This window comes from Heptranchias perlo, unplaced genomic scaffold (genome assembly GCF_035084215.1).
Source record: "Heptranchias perlo isolate sHepPer1 unplaced genomic scaffold, sHepPer1.hap1 HAP1_SCAFFOLD_73, whole genome shotgun sequence".
NCBI lineage: Eukaryota > Metazoa > Chordata > Chondrichthyes > Hexanchiformes > Hexanchidae > Heptranchias > Heptranchias perlo.
This window is the reverse complement of record NW_027139761.1, coordinates 3,044,064-3,061,504: the sequence shown is the minus strand read 5'-3', so window position 1 is coordinate 3,061,504 and position 17,441 is coordinate 3,044,064. Positions and strand designations below refer to the sequence as shown.

Genomic DNA, 17,441 nt, shown 5'->3' with positions numbered 1-17,441 from the left:
CAAGCAATTCGGAAAGCAAATGGTATGTTGGCTTTTATTGTGAGGTGGTTGGAGTACAAAGATAAGGAAGCCTTGCTGTAATTATCTAGGGCTTTGGTGGGACCGCATCTGGAGTACTGTGTACAGTTTTGATCTCCTTACCTGCGGAACGATACACTTGCCTGAGCGTGGGTGTAACAAAGGTTCACTAGATTGATTCCTGGGATGACAAGGTCGTCCTGTGAGGAGAGATTGAGTAGAATGGGCCGATATTCTCTGCAGTTTGCAATAATGAGATGATCCAATTGAAACATGTTAAATTCTTAGAGGGCTTGACAGGTTAAATCCTTGGAAGCTGTTTCCCCTCGCTGGAGAGTCTAGAACTAATGGTTATAATCTCAAGATAAGGGGCCGGCCATTTCGGACAGAGATGAGGAACAATTTCTTCACTGAGAGGGTTGTGAACCATTGGAATTCTCTACCCCAGAGGGCTGTGGATGCTGAGCCATTGGATAGATTCAAAACAGTGACAGATAGATTTTTGGACACGAAGTAACTCAAGGGAGATGGGGATAGGCCGGGGAAGGAGAGTTGAGGTCGAAGCTCAGCGATGACGTTATCAAATGGCGGAGCAGGCTCGAGGGACTGGATGGCCAACTCTTGCTCCTTTCGCTGATGTTGGTCCGCTGGAAAAGCAGAACTTGCCAGCTGTTTTAAAATTTTTAGCCTGAACAGGGATTTGAACCCTGGATTCTGAGATCACCACCTGTTTTAAAAGTCTGATGCTCTACCGACTGAGCTATCCAGGCGCCCCGCTAAACTAGTTTCCATCATAGAGATTCATGGTGGGACTCTGAATTATCCCTGGCGAAGCCGAATTCGGGGGAATATCCCTTCGATAGAATTTTCAGCAACGTGTTGAGGAGAATCCTTGTTTCTGTTGAACATGATGTGAGAAACATGGACAGTGAACTCGTGATTTTGCAATTCTTCTTGTTTGTATAAAATGTCTTGTCATTCGTTAGCACCAATTAAAAAAAACACTTCACAAAATGGCTCAAAAGCTAAACTTGTTCCACACGGGAGCTGGAAAACGCCTCTCGACATTTCAGCCGATCAACAATTGAAAGCTGAATAATTTCACCCGATACACCGTGACACCAGGCAGCAGATTTGCCTCCCGAATATTCCCCACACGACACTTCAAACCGATGAATACCTGCTTCACGGAAAGAAGAATTGTGTTTTTGGTTCTTTAGATTTAAAGATGTCGTGCCAGCCGCTTTACCATTTCAGCTGTCGCCAATTGCCCACTCTCCCTCCAATAAACAAATAAACTCTCACCTGCTATTGCAAGACGGGAGGCCAGAGGAGCCTCAGTGCCCACATGGGGACATGAAGAAGTCGATGTGTTATGGAACCGGTTTTACCTTGAACTCCAGTCAAAATGTTGAGAAGGTTCAACTACTTTCGATGGCGCTGGAGTTCACAACCGCAGCATTTCTCGAGCGTATAATTATTGTAGAAATAACGCGCGCTGACCGATTGCACCACTGGAGCCGCGCACGGTCTGTGTCACCAGAACTCGCATCAAACAGCTTCATCCTCGGTCTCTCAATTATCGCTTCGTGATCTTTCCCACACAGAAGCCTCCAACCAAGAGGCGAATCGTTAAACATCCGCAGCAACATTTAAAAGCCGTGGCAACTGAAACAAAACCCCAGACGATAAGAACTTTTAATTATATTATTATTATTAACTTAAGGACAATTATTTTGATGCTACTTTGTGGATTTGGGGAAATTGGGAGCTGAAACTAAGAAACTCTCTCCGGGCGGTCGTTGATTGAAGAGATGGGCGTTATTTCATTTGGAAACCGAGGCTCGGAACTTTCTGATGCAGAAGTTTGACAGAAGATTGTGGTTCGTGGCAGTTGACGGGGAGATCCGGAGGAGAGGGAGAAAAGTCAAAGTCACAGCTGTGACAGCTCAAGTGCTCTGCTTATCTGTAATATTTAGAAAATAATGTAAAATACAGGACAAACCAGTTCGGTGTGGTTATTACTAAAAGTCCCGGGTTCAAAGACGGATTTGTGAAGAGGGAACGGATTTAAACGCCAGACCGAAATCATTCCCCCTGAATCTGAAGCGTCTTGCGGAAAACGGCAGTGCGAACTGTTATGTTCGTGTCATGACTTGAAAGACCCTCCAATTACCGACAGTGTCTTTGAACGAGTTGTGCAGCCAAACCGCGATAGAAGCCGCTTTGCATTCGTCAAACGTGTAGGTGACGATATTGGGGTGGATAAGGGTCGATTTCAATTATTTGAAATCTCACCACGTGACCCGAAGATTGACGGCAGAATCGAGTTTTTCCTGTAAGTCCTGAATTGAAGGGAAAGGCGCAACAAGCAGGTCGGAGAAATGAAGAGCAGAAAATGTGGATGAAACTTGCACGAGTGAAAATCCCTGTATGTTGGAAGACTCAATCCCCAGTGGGGGAGAGGATTGGGATTTCAAGCTGTTTCACAGCTCACACACACACCATTGGCTCATTTAATCACCTTCAACAACTCGATGACATCATCACTTAATCTTCTATACACAAGGAAATACAAACCTTGTCTGTGCAACCTGTCCCGCATAACTTAACTATTTTAGCCCCGGTATCATTCTGGTGTATCTGCGCTGCACCCCCTCCAAGGCCAATACATCCTCCCTGAGGTGTGGTGCTCAGAACTGAATGCAGTACCTTAAACGTGGTCTCAGCAGAGTTTATATAACTGGAACATAACTTACACCCCTTTGAATTCCAACTCCCTGAAGATAAAGGCCAACATTCCATTCGCTTTTGGGTTATTTTTTGTAAATGTCCCCTGACTTTTAGTGATTTCTGCACTTGGACCCGAAAACATCTTTCCTCCTACACAGTTCCTAGCTTCGAACCAGTTGGAAAATATTCTAACCTATCTGGCTTCGGTCCAAAGTTCATACTTCCCCATATTGAAAGATTGAACAGACTGGGGCTCTTTTCCATAGGAAAGAGAAGGCTGAGGGGTGACCTGATATGGGACTGCAAGATTATGCAAAGGTTTCATAGGTCAGATGCAGAACAGGTGTTTGAACTTTTGGTGGTGAGGATTCAAAAACTTGGGGCCATAAATAAAAGATAGTCACTAAATAATCCAATATGGCATTCAAGAGAACCATATATACCCAGAGACTCGTTAGAATGTGCAACTCGCTACATCAAGAAGTAGTTAAGACGAATAGCATGGATGCGTTTACGGGGAAGCTAGATAAACACATGGAGGAGAAAGGAATATAAGGGTTTGCTCATAAGGTTAGATGAAGAGGGGTTGGAGGAGGTTCGTCTGCAGCATAGACATCGGCAGAGTCGAGTTGGGCCGAATTGTCCGTTTCTGAGATGTACATTCTATGTAATTCTATGTAAGCTCCATCTGCCACAGTTTCACCAACTCACTTAATCTATCAATTTCCCTTATAACTTTATGCTCCGACCTGCACCACTCACTGTGCCTCCTAACTTGGTGCCGTCGACAAACTTGGATATACGGCACTCATTCATTCATCTACGTCATTTATGCATATAGTAAAAAGCTGATGCCCCGGGTCAGATCCCTGGGGGACACCACTAATCACATCCTGTCAATTTGAGCACAGATCCATTATCCCTGCTCTCTGTCTCCTACCTCCCAACCAACTCCCTACCCATGTCAATGGGTTGTTTTAATTTCCATGTGCTCCCATTTGTGTTAACAGTCTCTTATCTGGCACCTTATCGAATGCCTCTGGAAGTCAATACACATAAACACCCATAGACACTCCATTATCTACCACGTTATTATATCTTCAAAAAGTTCAACTAGTTTCGTTGGACTTGACTTCGTCTTTACAAATCCATGCTGGCTCTCTCTGATCAATTCCTGTGTATCCAAGTGCTCAGTCATTCTTTCCCTAGTAACAGATACTGGTAACTTCCCCACAACAGACGCCAGAATAATAGGTCTGTAATTTTCTATTTTATCTCTCCTCCCCTTCCTAAATAATGGAGTGACATTGCTAATTTTTCAATCCATGGAACAATTCCTGATTCAAGAGAGTTTTGAACGATCATGACTGAAGCATGTACAATTTCCTCACCTACTCCTTTTAATTCCTTGGGATGGTAACCATCAGGTCCTGGAGATTTGTTTATCTTTAGTCCAATTACTTTCTCCATTACCATTATTTTACTTGCACTGAATCCCCTTAATTTAATTTCAGTTTTCCTCGTGTCTCTGGGATATTATCCTCATCCTTTTCTGTGAGTATTTCGCAAGTCTGCCATTTCCTGAATTTCAATTACAATATCGCCCCCATCCGTCTTTCAAGGGCCCACATTACTCTAAGTCACCCTTGTTTCTCTTTTTACACTGTAAATGCCGTGAGAGTTGTCCGTATTGTCCTTCACAAGTTTTTCTCGTTTTCCCTTTTTGCACCTCTTAAGATTTTTTTTAAAATTTCAGCACCACGATAAACAACACTTCGCTGTGAAATTTGCTTCATTAGTTCTTCAGTGTCAGAGCGAGAATTGTCTGATCCTCTAAATTATTTAATGTAACAAACAAACACAAGCAAACATATCCATCCGTGTATCAACGCACTGATGGACACACACAGATAAACACAGACTGAAACGCAGGCAGTATCGGGATTCACAGGGAAACGGGCAAGCGAAAGAGACAAAGATGGAACAGTCTGAACCCCCAACAAAATGTGACGTGTGGCTGATAGATATTAATGAGAGGAGGTGAAAACCACAGCCAGGAATTTGCTCCGTGGCTTAGTTGGTTAAAGCGCTTGTCAAATAAACAGGAGATTCTGGGTTCAACTTTCAGCGGCGCCTTTATGTAATTTATGATGTTGAGTGAATCTGACATGCGAAAACAGACAGTGTGGTGTTTGTCCTTGTTTGGAGAGCCAACACAGAATTGATCAAAATGTTTCTTCAAAAATGCCCTTTCAATTTTCAGATCGACCTCTCATGGAATGTGACCGTCGCACGTCAATGGAAGGACACGTTCTTGTCTCTGGGCTGGTTGAGGTCGGGGTATAATTCTCGATTCGAGAGTCGAAGCCCGAATTTAACCCGGGAATTTTGATCTTGACCTGCGGTTCAAACTTTTGCAAAGAGGGGAAAGAAGTCCCCAGATCACTCCACTTGAATCTCAAGCACCTTCGGAAGAAGTTCAGTTCAAACAATCAGGACTTCAAAGGCACCTCAATGACCTGCACTTTCATTGAACGAGCTTTGCATTCGACCTTGAAACCGCTCTGGGCTTTCATCTCACTGAAGCAGAGTGTGTCCGCTTTGTATCTGTGAGCATGTCGGTGACGAGGTTCGCTTTGATATTGGTCGCTTTCAAATTTTAAAATTTCACCAAGCATCGGGGAAAAGAAACCGAGAATCGAATTGTCCCTGCAAGTGATGAATTGAAGGGATTGGTGCTCCAAGCAGATCTGGAAAATGCACAGTGCAATCGCTCAGGAGTTCCAAATCCACCCTCTCGCCACTGGGCGATCATATTAACTGAGCTTTACCCTGGCCCAGTGTCACCGCGCTGAAATTGAGTATTTATCCGGCACGTTTCTCTTAACTTCATAGTTGCTGATTTAAGAGTGAAGACCGGCTCGTTGGATTTTCACTCCTGCAAGCTTCAATCATTCATTTTGGACTGACAGGAGACAAATGTTATATTGGTCACTGCAACCTCAAAGGTTAGCTGAGTGAATTATTGGTTCAGTCGGTAAATTCTTCATCTGTCTCGTGGTGCTATTGTTTGACGCGAAGGTTTGATGGTTTGAGCCCTAATTTTATTTTCCCTAAGGATTCATCACCTCAAAGCTCCAGGGTATCAATGTGTGTTTTGTCTGCAAGAAAATGTACCGTGATGATTGCCGGCTGAGCAGGGCTGATATTCCACCATTTACCCTGCGGTCGGAGAGCAGGCACATCAATCATATAAAGGAATGGAACATTGGCTTCACGGAAATCACAATTCATAACCCATTTATTTTAAGCGGGTTTATTTTAAATGAGTTAACGCCTGCCTTAAATGGTCGACTCAGGACTGTCAGACAAAGAGGTTAAATCTTCAGAGAATAATTATCACAGTCATTTTTAGACTGGATGCCGCACGGCCACTTTGCTATCAGTGAACAGAGACAAGAAAGACCAAAGTGCTGTTTGCCCCTCTCAGTGTGGCCCTGAAGGACTGTGTCCAGGTTGAAGTTCTGTTCCCACCGGACGATCCTGCCCCCAGATTGTCCTTTCTGAGCTCCAGTCAGGTGATGCACAACACTCAGGTGGGAAAGACCAAAATCTACAACAAGATGTTTAAAACAAAGCTGATTTATTCAACAGATATCCAGAAAATTAAACTCCAGCCCAGTTATAGGGGTTATTAACATCAGAAGAAACAAACCCTAAATGTCAGAATGAAAATGGTTCAGTTCTGGATGGGATTAACAGCAGAATCCAACTCCTGCAGACACTTTTGAACTCCCTGGTGTCTCAGCACGTGTGATGACTGAGTGAATCCCTTCCCACACACGGAATCATGGAATCATAGAAAATTACAGAACAGAAGGAAGCCATTCGGCCTATCGTGTCTGTGCCGGCCGAAAAAGAGCTATCCAACTGAATCCTACTTTCCAACACTTGGTCCATAGCCCTGTAGATTACGGCACATCAAATGCACATCCAAGTACTTTTTAAATGAGTTGAGGTTTTCTGCCTCGACCACCCTTTCAGACAGTGAGTTCCAAACCCCTAACAACCTGTCCGCTTTTGTGTTTCCTGTTACTTTTTCACTTCTATCCGGAAGTCTATAAACAACTCCCACCAAAGTCTTGTATTCTATTCTGTTACTCATTTCTACGCAAAGCCTTTCTAATGCGTGCTCACCTTTACTGATATCTCTTCTTTCTTATGCAGTAATAGTATCCCTCATCAATATCGCTACTCCACCACCTTTTCCAATGTCCCTATCCTTTCCAAACGGCTTATAACTTGAAATATTTATCTCAGTCATGCCCAGTTTGTCGTCAGATCTCAGTGATGAGCACTACGTCATGCACTATAAGCTTAATTTACGCTTCTAATTCACTTGTTTTATTTCTTATGCTACGTACATTAGTGTATAGAACATTTAATTGGGCATTGGAACTTGTCCGACCTTTATGCCCTGATGTTGTGTTTAACATCCTTGGTAAATAAGGTTGGTGAGCTGCAGACACAAGTGGTAACATGGGATTATGTTACAGTGTCAATAATGGAGACCTGGCTCAAACAAGCGGAGGAGTGGCCACTTCGATATTCCAGGCTACAACGTATTCAGGAAAGGCAGGGGAAAAAAGGAGGGGGGGGGCGGGGCTAGAGGGGAGAAGGCACTATTGATCAAAAATACTGTGACAGCGGTAGAAAGGGTTGACATGCTTAAGGGTTCAAAGGCAGAATCTATTTGTTTAGAATTAAGGAACAATTGAGGAGCTATTACGCTGCTGGATGCATTCTACAGGGGGACCAAATAGTGGGAAGGAGATAGAGGAGCAAATTGGCAGGTAAATTGGAGAAAGATGCAATAATTTTAGAGTAGTGATAAAAGGGAACTTCATTCATCAGAATATAGACTGCGAAATAGCAGTGTAAAAGTCAAAGAGGGTGAGCAATTCCTGAAATGTGTACAAGAGAAATTTCTTAATCCGTATGTTTTCAGCCCAACGAGGAAGGAAGCAGTGTTGGATTTATTTAGGGGAAAGAAGTGGGGCAAGTGGAGCATGATTCTCTGGGGGAGCATTTGCAGCAGGTTTAGTGTAGTTATGGAAAATGCAAGGAAAAATCAAGTATGAAAATACTCAACTGGGAAGAGCGAATTGCAGCGAGTTGAAAAGGGATCGGGTCCAGGTGGATTGGAATCAAAAATTGGCAGGTAAAACAGTAAATGAGCAATGGGAGGCTTTGAGTGAGGAGATAGTTCGGGTGCAGACTGGACACATTCTTACTCGGGGAAAGGTTGGGCATGGAAATCTGGAGCTCCCAGGATGACAACAGAGTATTTGAGACAACATTTTGTACATTCTGAATACCAATGTCCGGACAGGTGTGCCCGCGGTTATCAACCACAACCTCGTCACCTCCACGCTGACAGATAAAAAGCGGCCACATTCTGCTTCAGTGAGATGAAATCCGAGAGCGGTTTCAAGGTCAATTGCAATTGCGAGCAGAATGCATTCAGAGGACGTGAGATCATTGAGATACCTCCAAACACCCTGCCAGTTTGAACAGCAGCTTAAGATCAAAAGTCTGGGGGGGGGGGGGGGAAATGAGGGCTCGTCCGGGATCTCTCACATATTTTAAACAACAAACCCGAAGCGAGAATCATACCCCTAGACCAACGAGCCCGCTGAAAAAAAAAGCAACAAGTAGTGGTTTCTGAGTATCAGCGGCCACTTTCTCCAAATCTCCCTTGAAGTACCGTAAACAAAAATGTGTCCGTACATTAGTGAAGAATCATAAAGCCAATTTCTTCACTGTTGTGTTTTGTTTAGGGCTCCTGACGCTGATAAAGATGATTGGGGACAGTTGATGAGTTATGGGTGTGAGGGCGCAGAAACTCCGGTGTGAGGGCGCAGAAACTCCGGTGTGAGGGCGCAGAAACTCCGGTGTGAGGGCGCAGAAACTCCGGTGTGAGGGTGCAGAAACTCCGGTGTGAGGGCGCAAATACTCCGGTGTGAGGGTGCAAATACTCCGGTGTGAGGGTGCAGATGCTCCGATTTAATGGTGCAGATACTCCGGTGTAATGGTGCAGATATTCCGGTGTAATGGTGCAAATACTCGGATTTAAGGGTGCAGATACTCGGATGCAGGGATTTGTTGCCGCGACTGAAATGCGGCTGAGAACTGTTGTTATTATCCAAGGCAGCGCTGCAGGATCCTTTCATGATCTCTCACAAATCAACTGAAACCCATCGGAATGTGAATACAATTTTGCGTTTCCAAAATAAAAGGGAGTGACATTCATTGTGGACACAGTCTGGCGTCACTCACTGCAGAAATATCCATGTCAGAGTGAAGCGGCTCTCCTGCAACCTTCGGACCTTGTCTTTCAAGAAGAATTCAGATTTCCGCGAAGCCAATCACAGGTCAAATGGTGGAAGATCGGCCGTGCTCAGCTGGCCATCGAAAGCGGGCATTTGTTTTGCAGCCAAAACAAACATCAGAATCAGGAAATGCGAGACCATGAAGATAAAAGTTTCCCCATCGTCCCTGGGTGGGATCGAACCACCAACCTTTCGGTTAACAGCCGAACGCGCGAACCGATTGCGCCACAGAGACAACACACGTTTGTGTTGAACTACTGATTCAACGAACTAAAAATTCAGGTTGCAGCGATCAAAATAAATTCGCTCCACTATCAGTTTACTTTTCCAAAATGAACTGTGTGGACTTTGCACGAGTGAAAATCTGTGCTCTATTATTCCTGAACATTAAACTCACCTTGTCATTAAACACCTGTATGTTGGAAGACTCCGTCCCCTCGTGGTCGAGAGGATTGATTTATCGAGCTGTGATTCGCCATTCTCTATTCCAGTAATATTCAGGTTTGCTGAAAATGAGATGAGATGAAATGAGCAGGTCCGACGAGCAGGTCTGTGACACGACTCGGTGTTTACAAAGATGTCTCTTGCACTTACAGTGAAGCGGACGGCACTTTTCACTCTTAAACCACGAACCATGATGTTCAGAAAAAGTGTGGCCGAGACATACTCGATTTCAGCGCGGTGACACTGGGTCAGAGTAAAGTTCAGTTCATGCGATTGCCGAGTGGCGAGAAGGTGGATTTGGAACTCCTGTGCGGCTGCACCGCGAGTTGTCCAGATCTGCTTGGAGCGATATTCACTTCAATTCATCACTGACAGGGACAATTTGATTCCAAGTTTCTTTTTCTCTGGTGCTTGGTGAGATTTCAAAAGTTGTAAACGACCCATACCGACCCCAAACTCGTCACTTCCACTCTGACAGATGGAACGCGGTCACACTCTTCACTTCAGTGAGATGAAAGCCGGGAGCGATATCACGGTCGAATGCAATGGCGAAGAAAACTCATTCCAAGATATTGCAGGTCATTGAGGTGCCTTTAAATTCCTGATTGTTTGAACTGAACTTCTTCCCAAAGCGTTTGAGATTCACGTGGAGCGATTTGGGGACTTATTTTCCATCTTTGCAAAAGTTTCAACCGCAGGTCAAAATCAAAAGACGAGGGCGGAATGAGACGCCTTCCTGAAATTTGAGAACCAGGGAAGCAGACTTTAGAGCAAGGTTCTGTTTATTGAGAAAAAGCAGATACAATATTCATCCCGGAACGATCCAGAATCTGATCAGCTCGAAAAGTAACGGTTACCCCGTGATTTGAACACGCAGCCTTCTGGTGACGCAATAAGTCATGAAGATTGAAGCAGTCAGTTGAAAAGTGGGAATTGATAGATTCAGTGAGTGGGCAAAACTGCGGCAAATATAGTTCAATGGGGGGTGAGCGAGATCATCCAATTGAAATCTAAGAAAGATAAATCAGATTGTTTTCTATATGGTGAGAAACTGGGAACTGTGGAGGAGCAGAGAGATTTAGGGGTCCAAGTACAGAAAGCGCTACCAACTAGCGGACAGGTACAGAAATTAATTAAAATGTCTAATGGACCGTCAGTACGGCCGGTTAACTCATTTGCTTAGAGTGTGTTGTAACGCCTTAATCACGGATTCGATTCTTGTAATTTACTTTATTTATTTCGTCTTTTTGTAACTTTTAAAATCGAAGCTTTACAAAAAAATATATCAAGACAGATTCGAGGGGACAGTTTTTTGAATAACATCCATTCTCACTTTGCCCCTGGAACGGAGAAACGCGTCTTTCTTTTTATTCGGGTTTTTTTTGGCAACTGACCCTGTGGTGCAATGGCTCGTGTGTTGGACTTCTACTTGTTTTGTTTGATAAGCCATTCAAAGGTTGTGGATTCGAGTTGCAACGGCGTTGGATTTTAGTTCGGGAGCTGGGAAGTGAAATTTTGCAGCAAAACCGCAACAGGATCATTAATGTCCGTCAGGGATGTGAAACTGCCCCCGACACTTCATCTTACACAAGTGGCTCCAGTCACACCCGAATTCATGATTCTTAAACCATTCTGAGCTGGATTGGCGAAACACTCTCAAGAAGGAGACTCATCGCCTGCTCAGACCGAAAGCCAATCTGCTGGACTTCCGGCTCTGTCAGACTGCATGTTCCTTCAGACAGGTTTCGAACTGGACACATGCATCCTGCTGCCGTGGCAGCATTGGTGCTTCAGGGGTAGAATTCTTGCTTGCAGTAATTTTGTTCCTGTAAAACTAGCTCCTGAAGTGTAGGATGGAAAGTATCCTGGCTGAGCGGCCTCTGGCGCTGGTTTAAAGCTCCAGTTAAATCCCACGATTTGAAGATGGATCAAAATCATAGTTTGTGTCTGCAAAACTACAGCCTCCCTCCTGTAAACAAGTAATACTAAACATCTCATCTGCTCTTGCAACCGAGTAGTCCGGAGGAACCACATGGCAATTCAGATAATTAAATGAATTTTGGAACACATCAATTGTACCTTCAACTCCGGTCGAAATGTTCCCAAGGAAAAGGATTGTTTGATCTTGCTGAGATTCGAATTAAAAACCCCGGCATTTCCTGAGCCTGTAACTAATATAAGGACTGATTGCGCCGCTGGAGCCCGGTCACTCTGATCACCTGTCCCACTCTGCTGGAAAGAATCTGAAGGTGAGATGTCCTCACCTGTGGAAACGTGTCCTGTCCCCGTGATGAAACTAATATCTGCACTTTCACTTTCAGCTACTTTCACATCCTCTGCTCCATCGCACTACAATCGGGATTTCTGTGAACAAGTCAAAATGGATATTTGCAGAAATTCTGTCAGTGGTAAAATTAGAATCGAGAAACGCACCAAACATTGAAACCAGCGATTTAAACCACGAGCTCACACTTCCACAAAACAAGGCCTGTCTTTAAAGGTCTGTTCAATGATCAAATAAATTAATTGAAGCCATTTGACCGCATTTGCCTCGTGCTGGGGTTGTTCGCCTGAGAGCAGAGAAGGTTCAGAGGAGTGCTGGGTCCCCAACTCTTTACAATCTATATTAACGATTTGGAGGAGGGGACCGAGTGCAACATATCAAAATTTGCAGATGATACAAATATGGGAGGGAAAGTAGAGAGTGAGGAGGACATAAAAAACCTGCAAGGGGATATAGACAGGCTGGGTGAGTGGGCGGAGATTTGGCAGATGCAATATAATATTGGAAAATGTGAGGTTATGCACTTTGGCAGGAAAAATCAGAGAGCAAGTTATTTTCTTAATGGCGAGAGACTGGAAAGTACTGCAGTACAAAGGGATCTGGGGGTCCTAGTGCAAGAAAATCAAAAAGTTGGTATGCAGGTGCAGCAGGTGATCAAGAAAGCCAACGGAATGTTGGCTTTTATTGCTAGGGGGATAGAATATAAAAACAAGGAGGTATTGCTGCAGTTATATAAGGTATTGGTGAGACCGCACCTGGAATACTGCATACAGTTTTGGTCTCCATACTTAAGAAAATACATACTTGCTCTCGAGGCAGTACAAAGAAGGTTCACTCGGTTAATCCCGGGGATGAGGGGGCGGACATATGAGGAGAGGTTGAGTAGATTGGGACTCTACTCATTGGAGTTCAGAAGAATGAGAGGCGATCTTATTGAAACATATAAGATTGTGAAGGGTCTTGATCGGGTGGATGCAGTAAGGATGTTCCCAAAGATGGGTGAAACTAGAACTAGGGGGCATAATCTTAGAATAAGGGGCTGCTCTTTCAAAACTGAGATGAGGAGAAACTTCTTCACTCAGAGGGTAGTAGGTCTGTGGAATTTGCTGACCCAGGAAGCTGTGGAAGCTACATCATTAGATAAATTTAAAACAGCAATAGACAGTTTCCTAGAAGTAAAGGGAATTAGGGGTTATGGGCAGCGGGCAGGAAATTGGACATGAAGCTGAGTTCGGATCGGTCAATGCCCTGTGGGTGGCGGAGAGGGCCCAGGGGCTATGTGGCCGGGTCCTGCTCCGACTTCTTGTGTTCTTTAGATTTGTGGTTGGGATCAGATCAGCCATGATCTTATTGAATGGCGGAGCAGGCTCGAGGGGCCGATTGGCCTACTCCTGCTCCAATTTCTTATGTTCTTATGTTCTTATTTGATAGAAGTGTTCAAAATCATGAAGAGTTCAGATAAAGTAAACAAAGAGAAGCTGTTTTAATTGGCGGAATGGTCGGGAACCAGAGGACACAGATTTGAGGTGATTGCAAAAGAACGAAAGGCGATATGAGGAAAAACTTAATTACGCAGCGAATAGTTCTGATCTGGAATGCGCTGCTTGAAAGGGTGGTGGAAGCAGATTCAATCGTGACTTAAAAAAGGAATTTCAAGGGGAAAAATACAGAGCACCGGGAAAGGGCCGGGGAATGGGACTAATTGGATTGCTCTTATGAAAAGCCGCCACAGGCTCGATGAGCCGAATTGCCTCCTTCTGTGCTGTAACCATTCTATGATTCGATGGACAGAAGCGGTCTGAATGAATGGGCGATCGGTTGTGGGGAACAGGGAAATTTTTGACTGGTTGTCCGGTTGTGTTACTGACGGCTCCTTGTTCTCGGATTATGGTTTTCATTTTGGCCGTTTCACTGTTTGATATGTGAGAGGTCCCCAGTTCAAATCCCAGAACCCTCCTGTTTCACGATTTCCAGTGAGGATTCACTCATTTCTTTCTCACATCTTTTCAGCGTTGCAGAAAGCAGGATTGATTTAATCCTCGAGCATGTTTGAGGTCCAGAGGCCAGAATGCAGCCGGTTTATCGACGCAACACACACGGAGAGAGTAAAATGCCTCACGGCGGTGTGCAGATTGAAACTGAAGGTGAATTTATCCCAATTCAGGCGATCTCAGAGGTGCAGAATAAAAATGCGCCTTAATTGGTCGGGAAAACGAACCCTGTTCCCTCGCGTGGTAAGTGCAAATTCTACCAGTGAAACGGCAACGTTTGCATTGCATCGGGCTCTCTGTGTCCAGTTGGAAAACTGTTTAAAACAACATGTAATTTCACAAATCTCCTCTGAGTACCTTGCGCATTCTGATTTACAGCCCTGCATTACTAGCACTCGCTGCTTGTGATGGCCGAGTCTTTAAGCCGTTACATCTGAAACTCGACAGGGTCTTTCGGTGATTCATTGGAATCCTGCTCGCGGCGCTATTGTTTACAGTTTTGTTCAATGCTCAAATAAATATGAACTGGAGATACAGGACCGCATTTCTTTCTCTCGGACAGATCCTCCACCGCGGCAGAGCCTTTTTGATTGGGAGCCCAGTGGTCTCTTGCAAAACTTCAAGGTGCTTGAAGGAAACTTCACAATAATCCACAACTGGAATATTGTGTCCAATTCTGAGCATCGCACTTTAGGAAGGATGTGAAGGCCTTAGAGGTGGCGCAGAAAAGATTTACTGGAATGGTTTCAGGGATGAGGGACTTCAGTTACGTGGATAGACTGGAGAAGCTGGGGTTGTTCTCCTTTGGGCAGGAAGGTTGAGAGGAGATTTGATAGAAGTGTTCAAAATCATGACGGGTTCAGATAAAGTAAATAAAGAGAAACTGCTCCCGTTGGCGGAAGGCTCGAGAACCAGAGGACACAGATTTACGGTGGTTGACAAAAGAACCAAAGGCGACATGAGGAAAAACGTTTTAAATCAGCGAGTAGTTATAATCTGGAATGCATCTCCTGAAAGGGTGCTGGAAGCAGATTTAATCGTGACTTTCGAAAAGGAATTTGATTAATATTTGAAGGAAAAATATTTGCGCGTCCACAGGGAAAGAACGGGGGAATGGGACTAACTGGATTGCTCTTAAAGAGAGCCGGGGCAGGCTCAATGGGCCGAATGGCCTTTTTCTGTGCAGTAACGATTCTATGAGTGTATGATTCCATCTCTCTCAAGCTTCATTTCAAATTCTGCTAACTTGATATTCAGGCTTTTTTTTCTTTACTTTTATCTCTCGATCTCTCCCTGTCTCTGTCGCTCTCTGTTTTCCCCTGATGGACTTCTCAAGCTTCCTTGAACGGCCAAAGCTCATCGAACCTGCGACACCAGCAGAGAACGGTAAAGATCGAAAGACTGAGGCGGGAGGAAAAGTAAAGGACCAACCCAGATGATGAATTCGTAGCCAATGTCCACATATTGATGTCGCTTCGGCCTCATAGTGAAATCATCAGTACTTTTAGCCCAGTATAAAAACAAAGTCTTGTATTTACAAAGCGCTTTTCACGACATCAAGACCTCCCAAAGCGCTTTACAGCCAATGAAGTATTTTTGAAGTGTAGTCACTGTTATACTTGTGGTACTATGGATAATCTGCGGATGCCGAGACAGACAACAATGTAGCTTTCGAGCAATTAATTCTGCAAAGTCTCACTTGATATTACAACTCGCACATTCGAAACGAATGTGGTAAAGAGATGCTAATATTGTTGATATGAAATAGTTAATGTACGTCTTCACATTGCCGTACATCGGAATAGAAAAAGTGATAGGATGGACAGAATGGTGGCCGATCGGCTGTGGGTGGCACAGAATTCTGCATTGGTTGCACCCCTCTGTTATCAGTGGCTCGTTGGTCTTGGGGTATGATTCTCGCTTTGGGGATTTGCTGATTGTTATGTGAGAGATCCCGGACGAGCCCTGCGATGTTACCATTTTTCGTTCAAAATCACTAATTGGCTTCTCACGTCTTGTCAGCGGTGTTGTCGGCAGGATTGTCTTAATTCCAGTGCATGGAGGACAGAATGCAGAGGTTCTGTCGACGACAACACACATGGAGAAAGGAAAATGTCTCAAGATGGTGTTCAGATTGAAGCTGAACGGAAACGTCTCCCAATTCACGTGACCTGATGAATGGAGAATGAAAATGCTCCTCCAAGGGGTGGTGATCGAACCCGGGCCTCCCGCGTAGAAAGCAAGAAGTTTATCACTGAAATAACAATTCCCACACAGCAGCCGGCGGCACGTGTGCAGTTGGAAACCTGTCTGAAATAACATACAGTCTCAGAGTTCTCCTGTGATAACTTTCCTCATTCTGATCTGCAGCCGTGTCGGATTTGTCGCTTGCAGCTGCGATGACCCCATGATGAAGGTGTTAGACTTGCAATGTGATTTTCCAACCCAGCTTCGACGCAACACACGTGGAGAAAGGAAAATGTCTCAAAATAGTGCGCAGATTGAAGCTGAGCGCGATTGTCGCACAATTCACGCTATCTTGTGAATGGAGAATGAAAATAATCCTGAATTCAAACCCCGGTTTCCCACGTGATAAACGAGAATTCTATCACTGAGACAGCAAAGTCAGCAGATTAACAAGCTCAAAGTTTCCAGTTGGAAACCTGTCTGAGAGAACCAAGTTTTCACAGATCTCGTGTGATAACCCTACGTATTCTGATTTACAGCCGTGCATCACAAATGCTTGCAGCTGCGATGGCCGAGTGGTTAAGGCGTTGGACTTGAAATCCAATGGGGTTTCCCTGCATAGTTTCGAATCCTGTTCGCAGCGCTAGTTTTTAAAGTTTCTTCAATAATCAAAGACATCTGAAATGGAACGAACGGACCTTGTTCGCTCCCTCAGAGAGGTGCTCCATCGCCAACGACGCTTTTAACTCGGAGCCCAATGATCTCTTGCAAAATTGCAAGACACGTGAAGGAATCTCTCCCAAGCTCCATCCTAAATTCTGTTCGTTCGCAGAACTTCACATTTATCCTGTTTGTTTCCATACTTTAATCTCTCCCTGTCTCTGTTTCTTGACTCTCTGTGTTTTCTCCTGATGGACTTCTCAGGCTTCCTTGAACGGCCTTCGATGAAAGAACCTGCAACACCGACAGAGAAGGGTAAAAATGGAAAGACTGCGACGGGAGGAGAAGCAAAGGTGCAACCCAGCTCATTAATTTCGTAGCTAATGTCCACACATTTATGTCTCTTCGCCCTCACAGTGCAAAATCAGCAATTTGAGTACAGTGCACATTTGGTAGAGTGTAAATATGCGGATGTTGAGACCGACAATCGAACCGTTGCCGTGGTGATGAAAGCGCCGAATGCTAAACACTGGACCACAAGGAAACGCTGAAAATTCTTTGCTGCCAACAAGCAGATCAACGCGGCCTTTCCCACTTGCCCCTTTGTAATTCAGGTCATTTTCCTGCCAGACAAGTTGCTCGCACAAAATTGCATTTTCTGTTCAAACTACTATCGCGACAGAAGGTGATGTTCAGGCAATGACAGCACCAAGTGCAACTAGGCATGTACAT

General features: G+C 44.5%; 3 non-coding genes across 3 annotated transcripts; 1 reads left to right on the top strand and 2 right to left on the bottom strand.

Annotated features, from left to right (window-relative positions):
- Window positions 1-703: 703 nt before the first annotated feature.
- On the bottom strand, window positions 704-788 carry trnak-uuu (transfer RNA lysine (anticodon UUU)). Its single transcript is given in 2 exon segments — window positions 704-737; window positions 752-788. It is a non-coding gene; the product is annotated as a tRNA-Lys (tRNA).
- An 8,516-nt stretch (window positions 789-9,304) lies between these two features.
- Window positions 9,305-9,378, bottom strand: trnan-guu (transfer RNA asparagine (anticodon GUU)). The gene has a single exon. It is a non-coding gene; the product is annotated as a tRNA-Asn (tRNA).
- Window positions 9,379-16,610: 7,232 nt separating this feature from the next.
- trnas-uga (transfer RNA serine (anticodon UGA)) lies at window positions 16,611-16,692 on the top strand. Its single transcript has one exon. It is a non-coding gene; the product is annotated as a tRNA-Ser (tRNA).
- The last annotated feature ends 749 nt before the right edge of the window (window positions 16,693-17,441 follow it).